We start from the raw sequence: 26,719 nt of genomic DNA, 5'->3' as shown, positions 1-26,719 counted from the left end.
CCGAGGATCGAGAACGGTGGGCAGAATGTATTCCTCTGACTTTAAAAGACTGACCACCCTCGGATCCTGGCAAAACGTACGAAGGGCTTCATCCACAAGAGCTACATGCTTGGTGGAATCGCAATGGTTTACCAGCTCCTCCCTCACTTTCTCCAGCTGCTTCTGCAAAAGCCTGATCAGGGAAATCACCTGACTCAAGCTGGCAGTGTCGGAACTGACTTCTCGTGTGGCAAGTTCAAATGGCTGCAGAACCTTGCACAACACGGAAATCATTCTCCAGTGCGCTTGACTCAGGCGCATGCCCACTCCTTTTCCTATGTCGTAGGTGGCTGTGTAGGCTTGAATGGCCTTTTGATGCTCCTCCATCCTCTGCAGCATATAGAGGGTGGAGTACTAGCACGTCACTACCTCTAGTTAATTTAGATTGCAAGGCTTGTAAATATTTTAAAGATAAAAAAAGCAGGCTGCACAGACTGTGGAGCTAGAAAGTGAAATTAAATGGACCACGTTACTTTGGTGGCTATCTATGCCCCCCCCCCCCCCACCCTACACTTGTAGTTGAATATAAAAAAAGCAGCCTGCATAGGCTGTAGAACTAGAAATTCAAATATACAAAGAAATGGACAAAGGCTGTTTGGTATCTGTCTGCATCAGATTCCCTCTCCACTAGGAGTAAAATAGAAAACTATTCAGCCGTTATATAATCTAGAATATAAATAGAAATTGAGAAAGGCAATTTGGTATCTGTCTGCATCATAATCATCAACATCTTTCTCAGCGCCAGCTACATCAATATCCTCCTCCCGGTGTACAACATTCACACCTTCATTAGCCAAATCTGTAACTGGACTGTGGGTGATCCTTCCAGCATATGCAGAGGGCATGCTGCAAATGCTGGATGGAGTCACCTCTTCCCGTACAGTGATGGGAAGGTCAGGGTTCACAACCACCAACACCCTTGGACTCGCCTTGGGGATTTGTGATGTCATCTGTTTAGAAGGCAGAGTTCTTTGCTGTTTTGTTGTTGTTGCTGACAGCATAACTCTCTTAATTTTTTTGTAGGGGGGGGAGGAGGAGGGCTTAGATCCTTGTGTGAAACTGGACCACTAGTCATGAACACGGGCCAGGGCCTAAGCCGTTCCTTGCCACTACGTGTCGTAAATGGCATATTGCCAACTTTACGTTTCTCCTCAGATGATTTTAAGTTTCTCTTTTTGCTATTTTTTGAGAACTTGGGCTTTTTGGATTTTATATGCCTTGTACTAGGAGATTGGGCATTGGGCTTGCCAGACGATGTTGATGGCATTTCATTGTCTATGTCATGACTAGTGGCAGCAGCTTCAGCATTAGGAGGAAGTGGGTCTTGATCTTTCCCTACTTTATACTCCAAATTTTGGTTTTCCATTATATGTAGCACAAGAGAGGGTACCCCTAAGCCACACACACTCGGCAAAGCCTTTAAAAATTATATGCGGCACAGGAGAGTACCACTGGACTTATACTGCTGAATCAGTGAACTTTGTAATATATCAGTACCACTGGACTTATACTGCTGAATCAGTGAACTTGGTAATATATCAGTACCACTGGACTTATACTGCTGAATCAGTGAACTTTGTTATAGCAGTACCACTGAACTTATACTGCTGAATCAGTGAACTTTGTAATAGCAGTACCACTGGACTTATACTGCTGAATCAGTGAACTTTGTAATATATCAGTACCACTGGACTTATACTGCTGAATCAGTGAACTTGGTAATATATCAGTACCACTGGACTTATACTGCTGAATCAGTGAACTTTGTTATAGCAGTACCACTGAACTTATACTGCTGAATCAGTGAACTTTGTAATAGCAGTACCACTGGACTTATACTGCTGAATCAGTGAACTTTGTAATATATCAGTACCACTGGACTTATACTGCTGAATCAGTGAACTTTGTAATAGCAGTACCACTGGACTTATACTGCTGAATCAGTGAACTTTGTAATATATCAGTACCACTGGACTTATACTGCTGAATCAGTGAACTTTGTAATAGCAGTACCACTGGACTTATACTGCTGAATCAGTGAACTTTGTAATAGCAGTACCACTGGACTTATACTGCTGAATCAGTGAACTTTGTAATATATCAGTACCACTGGACTTATACTGCTGAATCAGTGAACTTTGTAATAGCAGTACCACTGGACTTATACTGCTGAATCAGTGAACTTGGTAATACTGCAGTACCAATGGGCTTATACTGCAGGATTGGTTTTGCAAATTTTGTTGTAATTAAAAAAAAAATTAATTATTTTTTTGTATTTTTTTTCATAACTTTTTTTTTAATTTTTTAAACACTTGGGAATATTGGGGAAATAAGAACTATGCCCTTAGAAGAACAGAGCACAGGACACAGAACCACTGGACTGAACAGGACACAGCACAGGACCCAGCAGCACCACTGAACTCAAAATTGACAGAGCACAGCACACAACACCACTGGACTGATACTGCTGAATGTGTGAACTTTGTAATATTGCAGTACCACTCGACTTTTACTGCTGAATGTGTGAACTTGGTAATATTGCAGTACCAATGGGCTTATACTGCAGGATTGGTTTTGCAAATTTTGTTGTAATTAATTTTTTTTTAAATTATTTTTTTGTATTTTTTTTTATAACTTTATTTTAATTTTTTAAACACTTGGGAATATTGGGGATATAAGAACTATGCCTTTAGAAGCACAGAGCACAGGACACAGGACCACTGGACTGGACAGGACACAGCACAGGACCCAGCAGCACCACTGAACTCAAAATTGACAGAGCACAGCACACAGCACCACTGGACTGATACTGCAGAACACAGCACAGCACAGCACAGCACAGCACAGAACTAAACAGCACAGCACAGAACTAAACAGCACAGCACGAGATCTACCAGGACAGAGGACCACCTAACACACCCTCCCTCTACCCTGATCAATGCCCGAGTGAAGATGGCGGCGACTAGCGGGGAATTTATAGGTTCCGAGTATCGCGAGATTCAACAGCGGGATTATGACTCCGAGCCTCGGTTTCAAGTTTTCATTTGGCGCCAATACCCGGATCTGTCTCGGATCCGACTCGGATCGGCAACGTTCGGGTGGGCTCGGATTCAGGAAATCCGAGTGCGCTCATCTCTAGTACAGTTCAGTGGTGAAAAAATAGTTCAAACGTGGTTGTGTAAAGTCCTTGGGCTAGATTTACTAAGCTGCCGGTTTGAAAAAGTGGGGATGTTGCCTATAGCAACCAATCAGATTCTAGCTATCATTTATTTAGTACCTTCTACAAAATGACAGCTAGAATCTGATTGGTTGCTATAGGCAACATCCCCACTTTTTCAAACCCGCAGCTTAGTAAATCTAGCCCCTTGTCTTGCCGTGGTTTTATCCTCTGTATTAAATCGCACGTGACATGCGAAGATATAAAAAACAGAAACACATCAGAGTGCAACCTGTCACTATGATATGTTTCTGTTTTTTATATTTTCACATCTGGTTATTTGGGATTTTTCATTGGATGAGATTCTTAGTGTGGAGGGCTATCTATCTATCTATCTATCTATCTACCTATCTAATATCTATCTATCTATCTATCTATCTATCTATCTATCTATCTATTGTATCTATCTATCTATCTATCTACCTATCTAATATCTATCTATCTATCTATCTATCTATCTATCTATCTATCTATCTATCTATCTATCTATCTATCTATATATCTATCTCTTCTATCTATCTATCTATCTATCTATCTATCTATCTATCATGAGATGATGACTGATAAAGTCTGTGAAAGGAGGTATTTTTTTCTTAGAGCTTCTCACATGTGTTTTAGAAGGGGTTAATTAAGTTAGGGATCACCTAGCGGTAAATGTATCAATGTCCGGATTCTTCAACTCCGGCGAGATCAGCGTCTTCAGCGCTTAAATTTAAAGCGGCGCTGCCTTGCAAAGGGAAGTTTCCCGTTACAAGGCAGCGCCGCTTTAAATTTAAGCGCTGAAGACGCAGATCTCGCCAGAGTTGAAGAATCCGGACATTGATACATTTACCCCCTGGAGTCTGAACTCTCATCATCATCATCATCATTATCGATATTTACATATATAGCACCAGTAAATTCTGTAGTGCTTTACAATTGGGAACTCTTATATGGCGGGTGTGACTCTAGAACTGCAGTGGAGAGGAACTGGGAATTGACCTGTGTTTCTTTTTGTGACCAGTGTTTGTAGGATACGCTGGGTAAGGTAGGAGTTTGTTTTCTGTGAGTTAGAGCTCAGACAAGCACGAGTCATTTTATGTTACTGCTTGATTATGCACAGACCAGAAGCATAGTAACTTTTGTTTTGATGCCAACAAAAGCCAGCCAGATTGGATTTAAACCATTACAAGTGGACTATTTGCTGAGCCTACCTGGAAAGAAGCTAAAACCCTCAGTACATATAAATATCGGGAATTGGCATCTGATCTTTTGTATTCTATACTCTATTTTTTTAACACATATGTTTATCCTTACTATTTGTCATGACCACCGGGCGCTTGCAGGGTACCCAAACTATGTTTGTGCTGGATACTCTTCTATCCCTGATTGGCCGAGGGTTGAGTTGCCTATGCAGCTGCTATTTCTGGCACAAATTGGATGTCACAGCAAGTCTGGTTGGTGGCAATTTTACTAATCACGGCACCTTGGTGTTAGCTATGCGACGCAGGCGCTGCTGTGCAAATGCACATGTGCCAGGCTAGGAGAAAAATTACATCTCCCAGTAAGCTCCACTGCTGCTGTGGAAAGGCCAGATGAGGAGTTAAGCCAAATTTATATGCCTGCTCAAAGGGAGATAAAAAGGCGCCAAAACAGGGGGGTAGAGTTAAAGTGTGTGAGGAAATATCTGAGGGAGAAGGCTGTGAAGACAGGGAAACTGAGTGAGGCAGACCCCAAGTTTGTGAGCGGAGAGAAAATAGAGTTGAAGCAGAGAGCGACAGCAGCAAGGCAGTGAGAGAGATACTGTGAAGAGAGGAACCCTGAAGCTGCTATTTGGAACAGAGAGAAGAACAGCAACCACTGAAAGAGAGTTCAAACAAGGAGCTTTGGAGTGGAGGAATTGCAGATAAATATAACTGATTACATTACGTATTTGCTGGTGGACTGAGATACTACTCTTAGAGTGACGAGATCAGGGATAGTGTGGGGAGTCCTGAAGATATGTATTTGTGTTCTGTTCTTTTGTAAGTGCTGGACTGAGATATCTTTTACAAAGGCAATTGAGATTAGGGAGAGAAGATGATAGGTTTGAGAGTCAGAGTTTGACTTATTTCAAGTGATATAGATGTTTGTTGAGCTAACAAATTGCTACTGCTGTCAGAAGTTGTAGAACTACAGAGAAAATAAAGCTGCTTAACAGTGAGAAGTGAGTTTGCCACCTACCATTTTGTGTGAATGCAATTCAGCCCATGAGGAGCAGCCATTTTGAGATTACTGAGAAAGTTGTGCTATTTGCTATGGAAATCTGTAGCTGCAGTTAGTCAAAAGTAAGGGTGTGCACTGGCCACTTTTGGGGTTTTGGGTTTTGGGTTCTGATTAGCTTGAGGTTTTGGGTTCTGATTTGTTTTGCCAAAACACCCCACTAAAGGTCTTGGTTCTGATTTTGGGTTTTGGGTTCCGATTTTTTTGTAAAAAAAGCATAAAAAGTGCTAAAATCCATATTTTTGTTTTTTTTTCACTCCCACACCATTATTAACCTCAATAACATTAATTTTTACTAATTTCCAGTCTATTCTGAACACCTCACATCTCTCACCTCACAATATTGTTTTTAGTCCAAAAGGTTGCACCGAGGTAGCTGGATGTCTAAGCTAAGCGACACAAGTGGGCGGCACAAACACGTGGCCCATCTAGGAGTGGCACTGCAGTGGCAGACAGGATGGCAGTTTGCAAGAGTTTGCTAGAGGTGCAAGATGGAATTGTCCTAGGGCCCTCCCACCCACCCTGATGTTGTTGAAATAGGACATTCGCACTTTAACAAACCAATCAGGAGCAGTGAACGTAGTTTAATCTCTGGTACTAATATTTCTGGACTGCAGGAACAGTGAACGTAGTTTAATCTCTGGTACTAATATTTCTGGACTGCAGGAACAGTGAACGTAGTTTAATCTCTGGTATTAATATTTCTGGACTGCAGGAACAGTGAACGTAGTTTAATCTCTGGTACTACTATTTCTGGACTGCAGGAACAGTGAACGTAGTTTAATCTCTGGTACTAATATTTCTGGACTGCAGGAACAGTGAACGTAGTTCAATTTCTGGTACTAATATTTCTGAACTGCAGGACTATCTCTGATCGAGATCGTGGAGGAAATTGACGAGGAGGGTGTTGCTGGTGTGGATACAACAGGACCAAGGGATTTAGGTGTCCCTGGACTGCTGACAGTCCTAGCCACAGGTCCTGAACTAAACACTGAATTATGAAGGTTCGTATAAGGGAGGTTGTCCCTAGGTGGCCAAGATCCTTACCCCTGCTTATTTGAGCTTTACATAAGGTACATATGGCCATACATTTGTTGTCCGGATTGGGATAGAAATAACTCCAGACCGAAGAGGTGCATTTTTTGGTCTTCTGCCCAGGCATGACGATGGGCTTTTTCATCCCATGGACAACAACTGTTTCCCCCCCTGGTTCCTCATTTAAAAAAACCACATCAGCATCCTCCTCGTCAAGTTCCTCCTCAGCGCCAACTACATCAATATCCTCCTCCCGGTGTACAACATTGACACCTTCATTCGCCAAATCTGTACCTGGACTGTGGGTGATCCTTCCAGCATATGCAGAGGGCATGCTGCAAATGGTGGAAGGAGCCACCTCTTCCCATACAGTGATGGGAAGGTCAGGCTTCGCAACCACCAACACCCTTGGACTCGCCTTGGGGATTTGTGATGCCATCTCTTTAGAAGGCAGAGTTGTTTGCTGTGTTGTTGCTGACAGCATAACTCTTTTTAATTTTTTTGAGGGGGGGGGAGGAGGGCTTAGATCCTTGGGTGAAGCTGAACCACGGGCCAGGGCCTAAGCCGTTCCTTGCCACTCCGTGTCGTAAATGGCATATTGGCAAGTTTACGTTTCTCCTCAGATGATTTCAATTTTCTTTTTTTGCTAATTTTAGTGAACTTTGGCTTTTTGGATTTTACATGCCCTCTACTAGGAGATTGGGCATCGCCCTTGGCAGATGACGTTGATGGCATTTCATCGTCTATGTCATGACTAGTGGTAGCAGCTTCAGCAGTAGGAGGAAGTGGTTCTTGATCTTTCCCTACTTTATCCTCCAAATTTTGGTACTCCATTATATGCAGCACAAGAGAGCGTACCCCTAAACCACACACACTCGGCAAAGCCTTTACAAATTATCTGCGGCACAGGAGAGTACCACTGGACTGGAGTTATACAGCAGTACCTATTTTTTTAGTACAGCAGCAACAGTGAACATAGTTTGACTTTGAAATAGTAGTACCTATTTTTTGGTACAGCAGCAACAGTGAACGTAGTTTGACTTTGAAATAGCAGTACCTATTTTTTGGTACAGCAGCAACAGTGAACGTAGTTTGACTTTGAAATAGCAGTACCTATTTTTTGGTACAGCAGCAACAGTGAACGTAGTTTGACTTTGAAATAGCAGTACCTATTTTTTGGTACAGCAGCAACAGTGAACGTAGTTTGACTTTGAAATAGCAGTACCTATTTTTGGGTACAGCAGCAACAGTGAACGTAGTTTGACTTTGAAATAGCAGTACCTATATTTTGGTACAGCAGCAACAGTGAACGTAGTTTATATAAACTATATAACGTATTTTTATATACTGCAGTACTAATATTTCTTGACTGCAGGAACAGTGAACCTATTCATATATTGCAGTAGAAGTTTTTAGAGACTTTTTTTATATTTTTTTTAAAATTATTTTTGTATAAGTTTTTTATAGAAAAGTCGTTGCTGCCCGTCCTCATCTGATAAATGTGCTGATAAAGTGTTTTCATGTTCGTGGTCATAGTTATAGTGGTGGGCAAGGGGCTTCCCAAGTCTCCCCTTGGTGTTCTTGGTCCTGGACAACCTCCAGAAGAGAAGTCATGTGTCAAGATATGGCAATGTTCTGAATAAGGAATGTGAGAGGAGATCTTACACCGACTCCAGTTGCATACAGCTATTCCCAGAGGAGCCTGGAAGAGGGGTGCTACATCTAGGTCTACTTATTTTGCTATTTCTGCAATATCAGATGTATTATCCCTGAGGAAAGATATGTAACAGTAACTGAAATGTTGGCTTGGATGTGGTTTAACTTCACAGTATAGAGTACATTGGGAGGTTAGAACCTATTCCTATTGGAAATGTATTCCTGTTCCTATTTTCCTGTAGAGAAAAAGCTCTGTTGCAGTGACTAATTCTTAATACATCATCCTTGGTGGGCAGGTATTGTGTGTTTTAGATACAAGTAGGCAGAGGCAATGTGGTTTAAAATTTAGAACCAGTGGGAGATTGGCCGTGGATGCGATGCCAGTAAGGATTGTCTATCTTACGCGTATTAGCCAACTTTGAGGGGTGAAGTGGGATGCGGCAACAAAATGTTGCGGTTCACAGCGCATCATGTCATTGAGGCTCTGATACTGCCCACTTCACTGGGAAGTGGACAGGATCCAGGAGAATGGCTGCTCTACCGGGAGTCCGGGAGACCTATCCAGTCTTTGAGAGTCTCCTAGAGTTTCCGGGAGAGTGGTCAAGTATGATCTTATGGTAACTGGGCTTAACGCAAAAGCAAGGACTTCACAGACTTCTATCACTTCAATACTATTCCTGGGAGCATCCTGATGCATCACTCATGTAACCAATGTGTGTACTTCACCCACTGGTGTGCTCACTCTGCCTACTTGTTTGCTCTGTCTACCAGTACAATGCTTTGCATACTTGTGTGTTAGCTCCGCCTACTGTGACACACTGCACCTGCAGTCGCTGTGACTCCGCTTTGAGGAGGCTAATGATGTGCCAGTCCCGTCGTTGGTTCCGCCTACATGAAGCTACATCCAGCTTTCTGATTTTTTTCTAGTGTCATTTTCAGTTCCCGATCCACCCCTGCTGGTTGCTTACACTGCGATATCACAGGTTATTTGTCTTCATGGTAGCAGCATGTGCGTCATGTGACCTGGAAGAGTGCAGAGATAGGACCAACTGAACAAACAGTGATGTGCTATCACACGCCGGGTGTGCGGGCAGCGCACCCGACACCCGGCAGACTTACCTGGCTCCGGTGCTCCGCTCCGTCCTGGGCGCCGCCATCTTGGATTCGGATCTGCGCATGCGCAGACCTGACGGCTTCTTTAAAACCTCTGTTCTCCTCTCATTGGTGGATTCTAATGCCGCTTAGTTTAAAAGGCACTTCCTCCTTACCTACAGTGCCTGTTCTTTGAGTCACCTCCTGGTGATAGAAGTGGCTTCCTGTTATCTTCCAGCTATTTCCTTCCATCCTAGTCTGCAGAGCTGACGCTTATCTCCGGACATCGTCTCTACATTTGTCTGCAGAGCTGATGCTCATTCTACTGAACTTTACACCACATAGTGGTCTACAGAGCTAACGCTCATTCTACTGGACTCTCCGCCACATAATGGCCTGCAGAGCTGATACTCATCTCCGGACAACTTCTCTACATTTGTCTTCAGAGCTGATGCTCATTCTCCTGAACCTAAACACCACATATTAGTCTGCAGAGTTACACCGAACTGCATCATCTTCATTTATATTTACCACTCTTACTACGGTACTACTGCCTGTAGTCTCTCAGGGACTTCCGTACAGTGCTCTAGTAGGGACCACGACCTGCGAGGTAGACGCAGCTAAGCCCATACCGCTTTGCAGCGGTTCCTGGTGAACACCGTCTCCTCGTTAGACTCCGCGCCCTGTTGAAGTAGTGCTAAACTGTTCGAATCCCTTGGGGTCGCTACATCTGCTGAGTCTTATCGTAAGAACCGTGACATGTGCTCTAGTGCTTGTCGTTGAGGGTGTTTGGGCCACCAACTGCCACATGGGAATGCAGCATAAAATGGTTTTAATTCTTTTTCTGCAACTGATCTCTTTCACATGATGGACTTTTCAGTTAATTTTCTAGCAACATTTGGTCTTGACCTTTGCAATGTAATTTCCTGTGTTCTATGTCTGCTTACACGTTCCTGACAATAATTGCTCCTATCTGAACTAACATCACACATTAACCATTTCCTTTCTTACGTAGCACATGCCTCTTGTTCTGTATTTTTTTTTCTCTAACCACAGTGTCTGGGCTCTGAAACTCTTATTCCTGCCTATTACTTACTAAACTACATCGTCTTTGTGGTTAGACTATATCATTAAAGGGTCAGCTGCACAACAGGCACTTAGGATGGTAGGGTCCCTTCTCCCAGACTGGGAGTCCCAGTTGTCACTAGACAAGAAGTTGTAGTTGGTGACCCAGCTGCACGCACAGTGGAACGGAAAACTGTCAAACCTTAGAAATAAATATATATATAAGTGGACCAGGATGCATATGATAGGTGTCAGGTGGGAAACCACTTGGAGTGGAGAGTGAGTGACAGTGGAAAGTTGATGTGCTTTTCCACATCATTATTATATGTATACATATCTATCGTATTTTTAGAGATAACACATATGATATCTCAAAGCCAATCTCTCATAGGGGCATATTTAACAAATAATGATAGTGCACTATCGTGCACTTACCATTAAAAAAAGTCCCTCTGTGTGTTCCGTGGATATCTGCTGCTTTGCATTCCTTTTTCGTTTTTGGGAGCAGTCACCATTCTATAGTATGGTGACTGCTCCCGGCCGCAATCTAACAAGTTCCGGATAGCGTACATTATCATAAATGAAAAATGGCAGTGCTGTCAGCTCTGCTCCGAAGAGCAGAGCTGGACAGCGCATGTGTGAAGGGATCACATGATCCCTCCCTGTCACTCACCACTCTGTCTCTGCCACTATAGTTGCAGAGACAGAGCGAGATGTTTGTGCACATGTGCAGTTCTTCGAACTGTACATGTGCAATTGATGTATAAAGAGGAGCGAAGAACACCTGGGGGTAAATGTAGGAACATGCGGGTTCTTCAACACCCGTGTGTTCAGTGTGTTCGGCGATTAAATTTCAAGCGGCGCTGCATTGTAAAGGGAAGTTTCCCTTTACAATGCAGCGCCGCTTGAAATGTAATCGCCGAACACGCGGGTGTTGAAGAACCCGCATGTTCATACATTTACCCCCTGGAGGAGATCCGGAGACAGCGCATTCCGAAGAGGCAGGGTAAGTATGTTTTTTTTTTTATCACAGAAACAGCAGTTTATTGGAGCTGCTGTTTCTGTGTTTCGTTTTTCATAAATTTGAGAAATAGTTCAATCCTTATCAATGCGGTAAGGATTGAAAACTATTTTTCACTTTATGAGGAGATTGATAAATGTGCCCCATAAAGCGTCAGCCACAAAGGACATGCACATTGCTCTATTACCACATTGCCGGGTACTTCCTGTGCTGACTGATGCAGACATATAGGGAAAATAAATGCATAATACTGTAGCGCAGGTGGTTTGTTGCTTCCTTGATTTAACATCACATAAAGGGTGGGGGTGTTCAGCCTTCACCACATCACTGGGATGATGGATATTGAATAATATTCCCTTACTCGACAAGCTGACGGCAGATGGCTTGTTCATGCTCTGAAGTTGCATCAAAGAGAAATGCTGGCTCTGCTTTCTAATGGCTGCAACTCTGCGCGGAAACACATCGCTGCTCATATGGCAGGAACCAGATGTGTTTTATTTGTCAGATTACAGCAGGTGATTGACACTGAAAGCTGATGACGTGTAACCAAAACTAATGTAACAATGCGCAAGCAATGTGCCAGCGGCTGTTACATGGTGTTAAGTAAGAGAGGGGCCGTTCTTAAACTCTCTAGGTGGATTTGTAATGTGGCTTAAGGCTCATATGAGATATGCTTTTAACTAGGGATGTGCACCGGCGACTTTTGAGGTCTCGTGTTTTGTGTTTTGGATCCGGATTTTCGTTATTTTTGAGGTTCGGATTTGTCTCGCAAAACACTTGACGAAAGGTCTCGGTTCGGATTTAAGGTATTGGATTCGGATTTTTTTTGAAAAAAACATAAAAAGTTTAAAAATCAAGTTTTTGGGCTTATTTTCACTCCTAGGCTATTATTAACCTCAATAACATTCAATAACAAGCATTTCCACTAATTTACAGTGTATTCTGAACACCTCACAATATAGTTATTAGTCCAAAACGTTGCAACAAGGTATCTTTCTGGACTGCGTAGAGGAGTGGGTCACCACAATATATATTAAAAACCCTGAACTTTTATGATTCGCACCAATAATTGTACCTGGACTGCGTAGAGGAGTGGGTCACCACAATATATTAAAAACCCTGAACTTTTATGAATCGCACCAATAAATGTACCTGGACTGCGTAGAGGAGTGGGTCACCACAATATATATAATAAGAAAACCATCAACTGGTTTGATTCGCACCAATAAATGTACCTGGACTGCGTAGAGGAGTGGGTCACCACAATATATTAAAAACCCTGAACTTTTATGAATCGCACCAATAAATGTACCTGGACTGCGTAGAGGAGTGGGTCACCACAATATATATAATAAGAAAACCATCAACTTGTTTGATTCGCACCAATAAATGTACCTGGACTGCGTAGAGGAGTGGGTCACCACAATATCTTAAAAACCCTGAACTTTTATGAATCGCACCAATAAATGTACCTGGACTGCGTAGAGGAGTGGGTCACCACAATATATATAATAAGAAAACCATCAACTTGTTTGATTCGCACCAATAAATGTACCTGGACTGCGTAGAGGAGTGGGTCACCACAATATATTAAAAACCCTGAACTTTTATGAATCGCACCAATAAATGTACCTGGACTGCGTAGAGGAGTGGGTCACCACAATATCTTAAAAACCCTGAACTTTTATGAATCGCACCAATAAATGTACCTGGACTGCGTAGAGGAGTGGGTCACCACAATATATATAATAAGAAAACCATCAACTTGTTTGATTCGCACCAATAAATGTACCTGGACTGCGTAGAGGAGTGGGTCACCACAATATATATAATAAGAAAACCATCAACTTGTTTGATTCGCACCAATAAATGTACCTGGACTGCGTAGAGGAGTGGGCACTGGGCACCACAATAAAATATATAAAAAACCTTCAACAGGTCTGCATTACACTACACATACGGCTGCTCCTCCATCCTCTCCATCATATACATGTTGGAGTTTTAGCATGTGACAACCTCTTGTTTTTGATAATGTCAGTGCATTTTGAATATTTTTCAATTTGCCCCACACCACTGAATGTACTTTATCTATGATACGCATCTATCTATCTTGACTGCGTAGTGTGGTGGCCCCGGTACACAATTTGGTACCGGGGCCACAATAAAATAAATACACCCTCCACGTGTCAGAATTCCACCAAACAAGTATCTGGACTGCGTAGTGGGGTGGCCCCGGTACCCAACTTGATACCGGGGCCACAATAAAATAAATACACCCTCCACGTGTCAGAATTCCACCAAACAAGTATCTGGACTGCGTAGTGGGGTGGCCCCGGTACCCAACTTGATACCGGGGCCACAATAAAATAAATACACCCTCCACGTGTCAGAATTCCACCAAACAAGTATCTGGACTGCGTAGTGGGGTGGCCCCGGTACCCAACTTGATACCGGGGCCACAATAAAATAAATACACCCTCCACGTGTCAGAATTCCACCAAACAAGTATCTGGACTGCGTAGTGGGGTGGCCCCGGTACCCAACTTGATACCGGGGCCACAATAAAATAAATACACCCTCCACGTGTCAGAATTCCACCAAACAAGTATCTGGACTGCGTAGTGGGGTGGCCCCGGTACCCAACTTGATACCGGGGCCACAATAAAATAAATACACCCTCCACGTGTCAGAATTCCACCAAACAAGTATCTGGACTGCGTAGTGGGGTGGCCCCGGTACCCAACTTGATACCGGGGCCACAATACCTCCTCCAAACATGCTACAGACAATTCGTCATTGAGATCCCATTAAGTATGTTAAAGACAGACAGGGTCCAAGTGTTATTAGTTGACTTTGTAAAGAAAAAAACTGTCCCTGTTGCACATAGTCGTGCAATGAAGACTTACTTTTTCATTTAAAGGCACGATCTTTCAAGTGTAGTGTTTGTAAGTCTAAGTCATATTATACTTTTGGTAAAATTGGTTTTTTTGGTTCCTCTTTATGTTAATTAATTAGTAATAGAATTAAAGTAGGAAATAGAATTAAATAGAATTAAAGTAGGAAATAGAGTGGTATAGAGTTGTAGTGTGGTATAGATAGAGTGGTCCACACAATATAATAATAAAACCCTCAACTGGTCTGAATTCCACCAAACAAGTATCTTGACTGCGTAGTGTGGTGGCCCCGGTACACAATTTGGTACCGAGGCCACAATATAATTAAAAAACCCTCCACGTGTCGGAATTCCACCAAACAAGTATCTGGACTGCATAGTGGGGTGGCCCCGGTACCCAATTTGATACCGGGGCCACAATACCTCCTCAAAACATGCTCCAGACAATTCGTCATTGACAGACCCCAGACAGACAGGGTCGTAGTGTTACTGTTTGACTTTGTAAACCCAAAAAAATGTCCCTGTTGCACTTGCACATAGTCGTGCAATCAAGACTGACTTTTTCATTTAAAGGCACGATCTTTCAAGTGTCAGAAAGAGAGAGAAGACACAGGAGAGGAGAGTTGTAGCTGGGGACCTGGGGTGGAAGCTCCCAGGCTCCCCCAGCATTGCCTGGAAGTCTGAGCGTGGTGACTGAGCCAGGGCAAGGAATGTGTGCCCTGGATGAGGGGGAGAACTCCATGCCACTATAGTGAACCCAAGAGAGAGGGGGACACTGCACATGGAAGAGGCCCTGGAGTGAGGGCTGCTACAAGAGGCATGGTAGCTGTAGTGTCAGATCCTGAGGCTGAGAGTACACAGAGTGACGTGTCAGAGCACAGGAGACATTATCCCCGCAGAGGAGGGATGAGCTGCAGTTGAGAGGTCTGCTGTTGAAATAGGACATGCACACTTTAACAAACCAATCATTTCAGCGACAGGGCCTACCAAACAACTTTGACTGAAATGATTGGTTTGTTTGGGCCCCCACACCAAAAAAGCTATTCATCTCTCCCTGTACAGACTAAACAGGCTCTACTGAGGCAAGATGTCGTCCTCATCCTCAACCTCTGATTCCTCTCCCCCTACAGTGTCTACTTCCTCCTCATCACACATTATCAATTCGTCCCCGCTGGACTCCACAACCACAGGTCCCTCTGTAGTATCTGGAGGGCAGTGCTGTACTTCATTGAGGAATTGATTATTCATTTTTATAAACATCATTTTTTCAACGTTGTGAGGAAGCAACCTCCTTCGCCGCTCACTGACCAGGTTCCCCGCTGCACTAAAAACTCTTTCCGAGTACACACTGGAGGGGGGACAACTCAGGTAAAATAGAGCCAGTTTGTACAGGGGCTTCCAAACTGCCTTTTTTTCCTGCCAGTAACAATATGGACTGTCTGACATGTCTACTTGGATGGTGTCAGCAAAGTAATCATCCACAATTTTTTCTATTGTGACAGCATCCAATGCAGCGAGAGTAGACATGTCTGCAATGGTTGGCAGGTCCTTCAGTCCGGACCAGATGTTATCAGCATCCCCGCCAGTGCCTCTTTTGGGAAAACTGAGCTTTTTCCTCGCAGCCATAGATGTGGAAGAAAATGAGGGTGGAGCTGTTGGCATGTCACGGTCCTCTTCAGAGGACAATCTCCTGACCAGCAGGTCTTTGCACCGCTGTAGATTTGTGTCCGCCGGAAACAGAGACACAACATACGCTTTAAACCGAGGATCGAGCACGGTGGCCAGAATGTATTCCTCTGACTTTAAAAGAGTGACCACCCTCGGATCCTGGCAAAGCGTACGAAGGGCTACATCCACAAGAGCTACATGCTTGCTGTAATCGCAATGGCTTACCAGCTCCTCCCTCACTTTCTCCAGCTGCTTCTGCAACAGCCTGATCAGGGGAATGACCTGACTCAAGCTGGCAGTGTCGGAACTGACTTCTCGTGTGGCAAGTTCAAATGGCTGCAGAACCTTGCACAACACGGAAATCAGTCTCCACTGCGCTTGACTCAGGCGCATCCCCACTCCTTTGCCTATGTCGTAGGTGGCTGTGTAGGCCTGAATGGCCTTTTGCTGCTCCTCCATCCTCTGCAGCATATAGAGGGTGGAGTTCCAGCGCGTCACAACCTCTTGTTTGAGGTGATGGCAGGGCAGGTTCAAGCTTTTCTGATGTGCCTCTAGTCTGCGGTAGGCACTGGCTGAATGCCGAAAGTGTCCAGCAATTTTGCGGGCCACCGCAAGCATCTCCTGCACACCCCTGTCACTCTTGAGGTAATGCTGCACCACCAAATTAATGGTGTGGGCAAAACATGGGACGTGCTGGAAATTGCCCATATTTAATGCCCGCACAATGTTACTGGCATTGTCTGACACCACAAATCCCCATGAGAGTCTAAGTGGGGTAAGCCACTGGGAGATAATTTCCCTCATTTTCTCTAATATGTTGGCAGCGTTGTGCCTCTTATTAAAGCCTGTAATGCACAATGTTGCCTGCCTTTGCATGAGCAGCCATTTTGTAGATGCTGCTACTGATGCAGCTGTTGCTGTTGCTGCGGAAGGGGATGCATCTACCCAGTGGGCTGTCACAGTCATATAGTCCTTCGTTTGCCCAGAACCACTTGTCCACATGTCCGTGGTTAAGTGGACAGTGGGTACAACCGCATTTTTAAGAGCACTGAGGACACTTGATCGTACTTCTCTGTACATTTTTGGTATCGCCTGCCTAGTGAAGTGGAATCTCGAGGGGATTTGGTACCGGGGACACAATACCTCCATCAACCCTCTAAATCCCACTCCACTGATGGCGGACACCGGGCGCACGTCTAACACCAACATTGCAGTTACAGCCGCAGTTATACGCTTTGCAATAGGGTGACTACTATCGTATTTGGTGGTCATGGCAAACGACTGTTGGACGGTCAATTGTTTGGTGAAAGACTTAGCGGTCTTACGACTTCCCCTCTGGGAAGATGACCGACTAACAGCAGCAACAGCAGCAGTGGCAGTAGTAGGCGTACCGCTGCAGGATTCCTCGGATGAATCCCGTATTGAGGAGGACTCAGTCTGGCTGGTGACTTGGGCTGCAGGACTGAATCTGATGGAGATTGTGGAGGAAGTTGACGAGGAGGGTGTTGCTGGTGTGTATCCAACTGGACCACGGGATTTAGGTGTCCCTGTACCGATGAGGGTCCTAGCCCCAGTTCCTGAACTAACCACTGAACTATGAAGGTTATTCAGGTGACGTATAAGGGAGGATGTTCCTAGGTGGGCAAGATCCTTACCCCTGCTTATTTGAGCTTTACATAAGCTACATATTGCCATACATTGGTTGTCTGGATTTGGATAAAAATAACTCCAGACCGAAGAGGTGCATTTTTTGGTCTTCTGACCAGGCATGACGATGGGCTTTTTCATCCCATGGACATCAGCTGTTTCCCCCCCTGGTGCCTCATTTACAATAACCACATCACCATCCTCATCATCAAGTTCCTCCACAGCGCCAGCTACATCATCAATAGCCTCCTCCCGAGCCACCTCTTCCCGTACAGTGATGGGAAGGTCAGGCTTGACAACCACCAACACGCTTGGACTCGCCTTGGGGATTTGTGATAATTTCTCTTTAGAAGGCAGAGTTGTTTGCTGTTTTGTTGCTGACAGCATAACTCTCTTCAATTTTTTGTAGGGGGGGGGAGGAGGAGGAGGGCTAAGATCCGTGGGTGAAGCTGAACCACTAGTCATGAACACGGGCCAGGGCCTAAGCCGTTCCTTGCCACTCCGTGTCGTAAATGGCATATTGGCAACTTTACGTTTCTCCTCAGATGATTTTAAGTTTCTCTTTTTGCTACTTTTTCTTAACTTGGGCTTTTTGGATTTTACATGCCCGGTACTACGAGATTGGGCATCGGGCTTGGAAGACGACGTTGATGGCATTTCATCGTCTATGTCATGACTAGTGGCAGCAGCTTCAGCATTAGGAGGAAGTGGGTCTTGATCTTTCCCTACTTTATCCTCCAAATTTTTGGTCTCCATTATATGTAGCACAAGATACTGCAGAATGTGTGAACTTGGTAATATTGCAGTACCAATGGACTTATAATGCTGGATTGGTTTTGCAAATTTGGTTATAATTATTATATATATTTTTTTTTTTTTAAATTTTTTATTTTTTTTTACTTTTTTTTTATTTTTTACAAACTTGGGAATAATGGGGAAATAACTATGCCCTTAGAAGCACAGAGCACAGGACACAGCACCACTGGACTGAACAGGACACGGCACAGGACCCAGCAGCACTACGGAACTCAGCAGGACAGAGCACAGGACACAGCACCACTGGACTGATACTGCAGAATGTGTAAACTTTGTAATATTGCAGTACCACTGGACTTTTACTGCTGAATGTGTGAACTTGGTAATATTGCAGTACCAATGGACTTATAATGCTGGATTGGTTTTGCAAATTTGGTTATAATTATTATATATATTTTTTTTTTTTTTAATTTTTTATTTTTTTTTACTTTTTTTTTATTTTTTACAAACTTGGGAATAATGGGGAAATAACTATGCCCTTAGAAGCACAGAGCACAGGACACAGCACCACTGGACTGAACAGGACACGGCACAGGACCCAGCAGCACTACGGAACTCAGCAGGACAGAGCACAGGACACAGCACCACTGGACTGATACTGCAGAATGTGTAAACTTTGTAATATTGCAGTACCACTGGACTTTTACTGCTGAATGTGTGAACTTGGTAATATTGCAGTACCAATGGACTTATAATGCTGGATTGGTTTTGCAAATTTGGTTATAATTATTATATATTTTTTTTTTTTTTTTATTTTTTTATTTTTTTTTACTTTTTTTTTATTTTTTACAAACTTGGGAATAATGGGGAAATAACTATGCCCTTAGAAGCACAGAGCACAGGACACAGCACCACTGGACTGAACAGGACACGGCACAGGACCCAGCAGCACTACGGAACTCAGCAGGACAGAGCACAGGACACAGCACCACTGGACTGATACTGCAGAATGTGTAAACTTTGTAATATTGCAGTACCACTGGACTTTTACTGCTGAATGTGTGAACTTGGTAATATTGCAGTACCAATGGGCTTATACTGCAGGATTGGTTGTGAAAATTTTGTGGTAATTAAAAAATATTAAAGTAGTTTTTGGTATTTTATAAAAAAAACTTTTTTTTATTTTTTTAAACACAGGGGAATATTGGGGAAATAACTATGCCCTTAGAAGCACAGAGCACAGGACACAGCACCACTGGACTGAACAGGACACAGCACAGGACCCAGCAGCACCACTGACCTCAGAAGGACAGAGCACAGCACACAGCACCACTGGACTGATACTGCAGAACACAGCACAGCACAGCACAGCACAGCACTAAACAGCACAGCACTAAACAGCACAGAACTAAACAGCACAGAACTAAACAGCACAGAGGACCACCTAACACACCCTCCCTCTACCCTGATCAATGCCCGAGTGAAGATGGCGGCGACTAGCGGGGAATTTATAGGATCCGAGTATCGCGAGATCCGACAACGGGATTATGAGTCAGAGCCTCAGTTTCACTTTTGAATTTGGCGCCAATACCCGGATCTGTCTCGGATCCGACTCGGATCCGCAACGTTCGGGTGGGCTCGGATTTCAGAAATCCGAGCGCGCTCATCCCTACTTTTAACTATGTTCACTGACAGGTGAACACAGCACAGGGCAATGCACCATGGCTGGATGACGTAAAATAGTGGTCAATGTGAGGAACACATTCTCTGTACTCAAATATTTTTTATAACATAATGATCTGATCCAGAAAATGCATTCCCCACATTGGTTTATGTTTCTTCCTGCCTTCTGTGTTTTCAACAAGCCCTCATATAGCTTTGATAGAACTTGGATACAGCACAGCACAGCTCTGTTTATTGAATATAGTGCTATCCACAGAGCAGTTTGGTATAGTATCCAAGGCTAATGTAAATAAACAGTTCTGACTAAATGATATAGAGGCTGTGATGAAAAACACAGATGAAAAATAGCAAAATAAAGTAATGTATTTATTAAAAGTTTCCAGGACTATTTAAAAACAATAAGTTAAAGTTTTCTTTTTTAATGGAATGGGCAAAGGAGAGGGTGGGTGTTCGGGATTTGTGTTGACCTGTATGAGCGCTATTTTGTCCCTTTATCAGGGATAATTTCAGGTTTAGCTTTATGCTGTTTGAGGTGACGTGTGAAATAATATAGTACCTGCAAATTTGGGAATTACGTTCTTTATACTATATCCCTAAGTGCCTACTTGTGACACACACAGAGCAGTACGGCATCATCTACCGTGTATAATCACACAGTAACACTGCATATTTTAGTCTAGAGGTTTACCGGAGGTGTACTTATACCCATTTAGACAGAACCAGGTTGTATGCACAATAAAGCTTTATAAACAATTGTTAAAATGCATAGCGGGGAAGCTTTCCCCAAATAACACACCTGTGACATAACCTTTATCAAACCAAATAAAAACACGGACACCAAATTAAAGTTGGAATAAATGACGGTATTTATTAATATTTAAACTAATAGGACTGTAAGGCGGACGAGAGCAGGGCAGTCAGGAACGCAAAACCAATAAAGGTGGAAAGGTCAGACCATAGTACCACCAACCCAGGATCATACCTTATCTATTGGCCGGTGCTAAGATCAAGTCCAACGGCAAGACTACACCCCCTATAACTCTGCCAGTATAAGCCATACAAAACTGGCCCAATGGTCCTCCTAACATACGGACCAACCATGGTATGACACCATAACCACAGAGGGGTAGTGACCTATGACAAGATCACCCGAGCACTATATGCACAGTTACCGACTGCACTGCTCTCCTACTCTAACCAACTACAACTCAAAGCTACCCAAGAAATTGCAGGGAGGGCGGGAGGAATCCGGAAGCAGGAAGAACTATATCCTCTGTGCACTGACTTATAACTGTGTATAAGTCCCAACCCCTTCCTGCTTCCATTGGCTGAAAACTCCAGGAATCCACAGATAACAGGTTCTTTGGCAAGTCACTCACCCGCATGATTTTAACTGCGTTTAGTCTAATGGACACACTTCTCTTGTATAGGAAAATTGCTCTTACTATTCGTCTTGATATATAACCTTACTTTTTACATATGGATAAAGTAAGATTTAAAAAAAAAAAAAAACACAGAAAAAACCGTACAATATATGAACAGTCAATAAAGAAAGCACTGTCATGGAATAAATCAAGGCCTAAGTCTCTTCATAATATGCTCAGTTTATTAGTATGTACGGTACAGACCATTGAATTCAAAATGAACAATGGCATTTATGAATTCATTTTACATCAGTTTTAATAGGAGAAACCACAAGGTAAATGTGTGGATAAATGCATCATTATCAAATGACTTATAATCATATCACTCCACATACAGGCCCACCAGACGTTCAACATTAACATAGTTAGCAGCACGTAGGCCTAACTGCAAGTCATCTTTCTGATATCATGGGGTACATTTCTATATAAATTGCAAGATTACAGACAGTAACAATATTTCTGCATAAGCGCACAAGTAACATCTGCTAAAGCAAAAACAAGTTTATTTGTCAAGTCATATATTGTTAACTCTTAAACACCCATAGCATTTAAACATTACAGGCCTGAGTCATTAAGGAGAGTAAAGCAAGAAAAGGAGTACATTTTCTCATGGACAAACCATGTTACAATGCAAGGGGTGCACATTAATGTATTATTTTGCACATAAGATAAATACTGGTTGTTTTTTCATGTAGCACACAAATACTTGATAGCTTTATTTTTACACAGAAATTTAAATTTGGTCTAGGACATGCCTTACCCCAATTATAAATGTGGCCCCACATTTTAAATTTACCTCCCCCTCCAATGAAATATGGTTTTGCCAAGGTGCAAAGTTACTCCTTTTTCTTTCCTTAATGAATCAGGCCCTAACTGTTTATTCAACCTTTGAAGTCATTGATCATCCATATTATTCCTCTCTCTGTTGCTATCCAGCAACATATTACGTCTTACTGCACAAATCATATGATCCACTGAGTCCTGAGGAGGAAAGAGGAGGCAAACAACAAAGTAAAAATGTATATGCATTTGTGACAGGATAATCACCAATACTCTCTGTATCGGATACTTTGGAGCCCTAACTTTAAAGATCATGGGTGCATGACTTTTTATAACATACTGATGTTCAGTGACCTCCTATTTTTCTTAAAGTTCCTGTGGAATCAAAACACTTGAATAATGTGGATCTTCATCTCATCTGCTCATAACACTGAGTATCAATATCTCCCACCTTTACAGCACTGAACCCTACATATTCTACTTCTTCCTTTCTAATATGTTCTCCCCCATTCGTCGACAGCTTCCTGAACAACGCAACAGCAGACACTTCAACCAAATGTAAACAATTGCTAAGATTGCCAGTACTACAACAAATTACTGAAGAATTCCGCTCACCATGTGAAAACCCTTTTCCAACCCATCCAAAGGGATCCCATCCCTCACTTCCAAATTCTCTCAAACTATCCTGTAGCTCCTGCACCTTAGCCAAATGCTATCAGTCTCATTATCCTTTGTGTATGTACAACATTCCTGTCCTACCAAAGCACATGTCCCTCCTTCAGATGCCAACATCTGGTCTAGAGTCATCCTGTTCTGCAATGCCACTTTCCTAATTTGAGTAACCTCTTCCATTGTTTGGTTTATGGCCACAACTACTTCTCCTACCATGTCATCCATTAAACTGATCATTTTAGTAAGAGTTTTTCTACTAAATATATAGTGGACAAGGGGAATACGGTTCCAGCAGTTCTTTCTCCATCACTGAACCTAAACACCTTGTCCCCTTTCCCTAGAGCTCTTTTTTCTTTATGTGCCAGAGAGGTCACCCCTTTAGGAACCAATTCATGATTTATGGGAATATTCCTAGCATTTGTTCTTAACTCTTTTCTGACCCTAGCAAATGGAAATACCTAGGACAAAGCACATTCCCTTGTAGTATCTGAAGCTTTATTACCACACCCCAGCATAAACCTTTTGGTAGAGGGAGAGTTCCAACTACATTATTTATGTGGCTGAAATATGACATGAAAAACACCAGATGCTTTCCTAATGTAGTATTACACCTGTTGTTGCTAAATCCACACCCACCTTTAGGTGCTTCAGCAGCTTCGGAGGTGAAACCACGATAGGCCATTCAGAAGCAGTTAGGTAATACTGATTATCGTCATCATCATCGGCCTTTGCGCTGTTGCAAATAATATGTCAGTAAAAGGTATATACATCATCTGAGTTCAAATGTGCATTGACTCTCAATTCCATGAACACGCCCATACGGCGCTGGGCCAATGTTAGAACGGGGAGTTCCCGCCCCTCTCCTGGAGAAGGAGGATGTAAGTGCCAGAATCACGCAATCTTGCATAGGCGAATATGCGTGTGCCCACTTTCTTTCAGAGCGATTTCATGCAAGGTTATCCTTGCAGAACTGGCGTACGTCCCACTCCTTCTTTGTGACCTGACTCCTTGACTTCATGTGAAACAGTCATCTCTTGCAGTGGATTGTTTTGCAGAGGTGCAAAGTTCCAGCTATACCACATTTGAGTTCCACTTTTGCTACTCACTGTATGTGTACATTGACATACTGTGTAATATATAGTCTATGTGTCACGGCTAAAGGTGCACCTGATGGGAGAGCATCCTATCCCACTCTGGACATGCTGCACCTTAGCTGTCAGAGTAAGCCACCACTCTATCTGTACTTCAATGGACTATCTGCAACCTGGGTTGCCTGGCAACATTGCCTTAGGTCCGGCGCATGAGCAGTTCCCTGGAGTTCTTGCTGACCCCTACTGACCTCATCAAACAGCGCTAGATTTGCACTACAAAAGGACTGATGTTCCTCACAACAATGGCTAGGTAAATGTGTTTACCTTTATCAAGCTTTTGAACCCTGTGCTATTATTACTCTGTGTACTGACCTTGCTTTTGACTACTGGATTTATTATTGCTTAACCCTCGGAACTTCCCTTGCCACATATTTGTCAGACGCAGTCCACGCATATCCTCCACTATGCTGGGTCCCTGCTCACCTGTCGGTGGTTAGAGTTGTTACTGACTGCCCAGGCTCTTCTGGCCAATCACGTTCACCTGACCTGTATATAAAACTATAAATTAAGCTACAGTAGAGCGCTCCAACAAAAGCTGCCTCAGAAGTGGAATAGGATGTCACCCACTACATCACATACAAAAAAAAATGGCAGAAAATAACACTTCAAATAGGCGCTAATGGTTAACGCATAGATATAAACAATATTGTCATATATAGTGTAATGTCCCAACATACGAAGCAATTAGTGAAGAAATGTCAATGGAATTCAGTTTTTCACACTATAAAATTTTTTTTATTTTCTCTCATGTAGATGATTTCATTCCTCCCCCATATTCATAGCATCAAAGCATGTAGAAAAAGAGAAAGACATAGAGAATCCCATAGTGTGTTATCCTTCATAAGATTTTATTGTAAATATATAAAATGTATAAAAACATAAAAAGCATGGATCCCGAGAAAGTAAGAAATGGCTGCCTACCAGATTGCCAGCTTAATCTGATAGGCAGCCATTTCTTACTTTCTCAGGATTCATGCTTTTTATGTTTTTATACATTTTATATATTTCCAATAAAATCTTATGAAGGATAACACACACTATGGGGTAGATTTACTAAGCTGCGGGGTTTGAAAAAGTGGGGATGTTGCCTATAGCAACCAATCAGATTCTAGCTGTCATTTATTTAGTGCAATCTACAAAATGACAGCTAGAATCTGATTGGTTGCTATAGGCAACATCCCCACTTTTTCAAACCTGCAGCTTAGTAAATCTAGCCCTATGTCTTTCTCTTTTTCTACATGCTTTGATACTATGAATATGGAGGAGGATCCATCTACATGATATCATCATCTACACTGGGCTGATTTCTCGGTCAGTTGCCATCTTTATTGTCGTGATGGATTGCACCTGAATGAGGAGGGGGCTGCAGTGCTAGGGGAGAGGATGGTTAGAAGGTTGGAGGAGATTTTAAACTAGGCTCCGGGGGGGAGGGGCAAGCAAGTATTTATGGGATAGACATTGAGAGTAGTAAGGAGGAATTTAACAAGAGTAAAGGGGGTGGAGAGGGGGGAAAGGGAAGCACAGCCGATAAGGAGCGGCCCTTTTTAAAGCAAAAAGAAATACCTAAGGGAGGCAATAGACTTAAGTGTATGCTTGCAAATGCAAGAAGCCTGACAGGTAAAATGGGGGAGTTAGAACTAGTAGCAATGAATGAGCAGTATGATATTATAGGTATTACTGAGACCTGGTGGGATGATACACATGACTGGGCAGTCAACTTGGAAGGCTATTCTTTCTTCAGGAGGGATAGGGTAAATAAAAGGGGAGGAGGAGTATGTCTTTATATTAAGCCAGAATTAAAACCAAGTATTCAGGAAGTTATATACGAGAATATTGGTGATAATATAGAGGCATTGTGGGTGGAAATATCCAGCGGAGGAAAAAGTTCAGAGAAGTTTCTGATAGGGATATGCTATAAACCGCCAGATATTAGTACGATTGAGGAAGCCCAACTTCTACAGGAAATTGAAAAGGCTACACAACTAGGTCAAATTTTAATTATGGGGGATTTTAATTATCCGGACATTGATTGGAGTACTGAGACCTGCGGTACAGCTAGGGGAAATAGGTTTCTGAGCACGCTAAAAGACCATTACATGTCCCAATTAGTTGAGGAACCAACTAGGAACCGGACTATACTGGACCTAGTAATAACAAACAATGTAGACGTAATATCAAATATTCAAGTAAAGGAGCACTTGGGAAACAGTGATCATAATATGGTCTCATTTGAAATTAGTTTCCAGAAACAACAGTATAAGGGATCAACTAGGACTTTAAACTTTAAAAAGGCAAATTTTAATATGCTAAAGGAGTCTATAAAGAGCATAGACTGGGACAAAGCCTTTGAAGGAAAAAATACGGAAGAAATGTGGGCTGTCTTTAAAATGTTGTTGGAAACATACACGTATAAGTTCATTCCTATAGGAAATAAATGTAAAAGAATTAAGTCTAAACCAATGTGGCTAAATAAAAAGGTAAGGGAAGAAATGCAAAGTAAGAAGCGTGCATTTAAATTGTTTAAGTCTGAAGGGTCAGAGGAGTCCTTCCATAGGTACAAGGAATGTAATAAAACATGCAAAAAGGAAATTAGATTGGCTAAATTAGAAAATGAAAGGCACGTTGCAAAAGAAAGTAAGACAAACCCCAAAAAGTTTTTTAAGTATATAAATGGCAAAA

Source organism: Mixophyes fleayi, chromosome 3 (assembly GCF_038048845.1).
Source record: "Mixophyes fleayi isolate aMixFle1 chromosome 3, aMixFle1.hap1, whole genome shotgun sequence".
Lineage (NCBI taxonomy): Eukaryota > Metazoa > Chordata > Amphibia > Anura > Limnodynastidae > Mixophyes > Mixophyes fleayi.
This window is presented reverse-complemented; position numbering follows the sequence as displayed.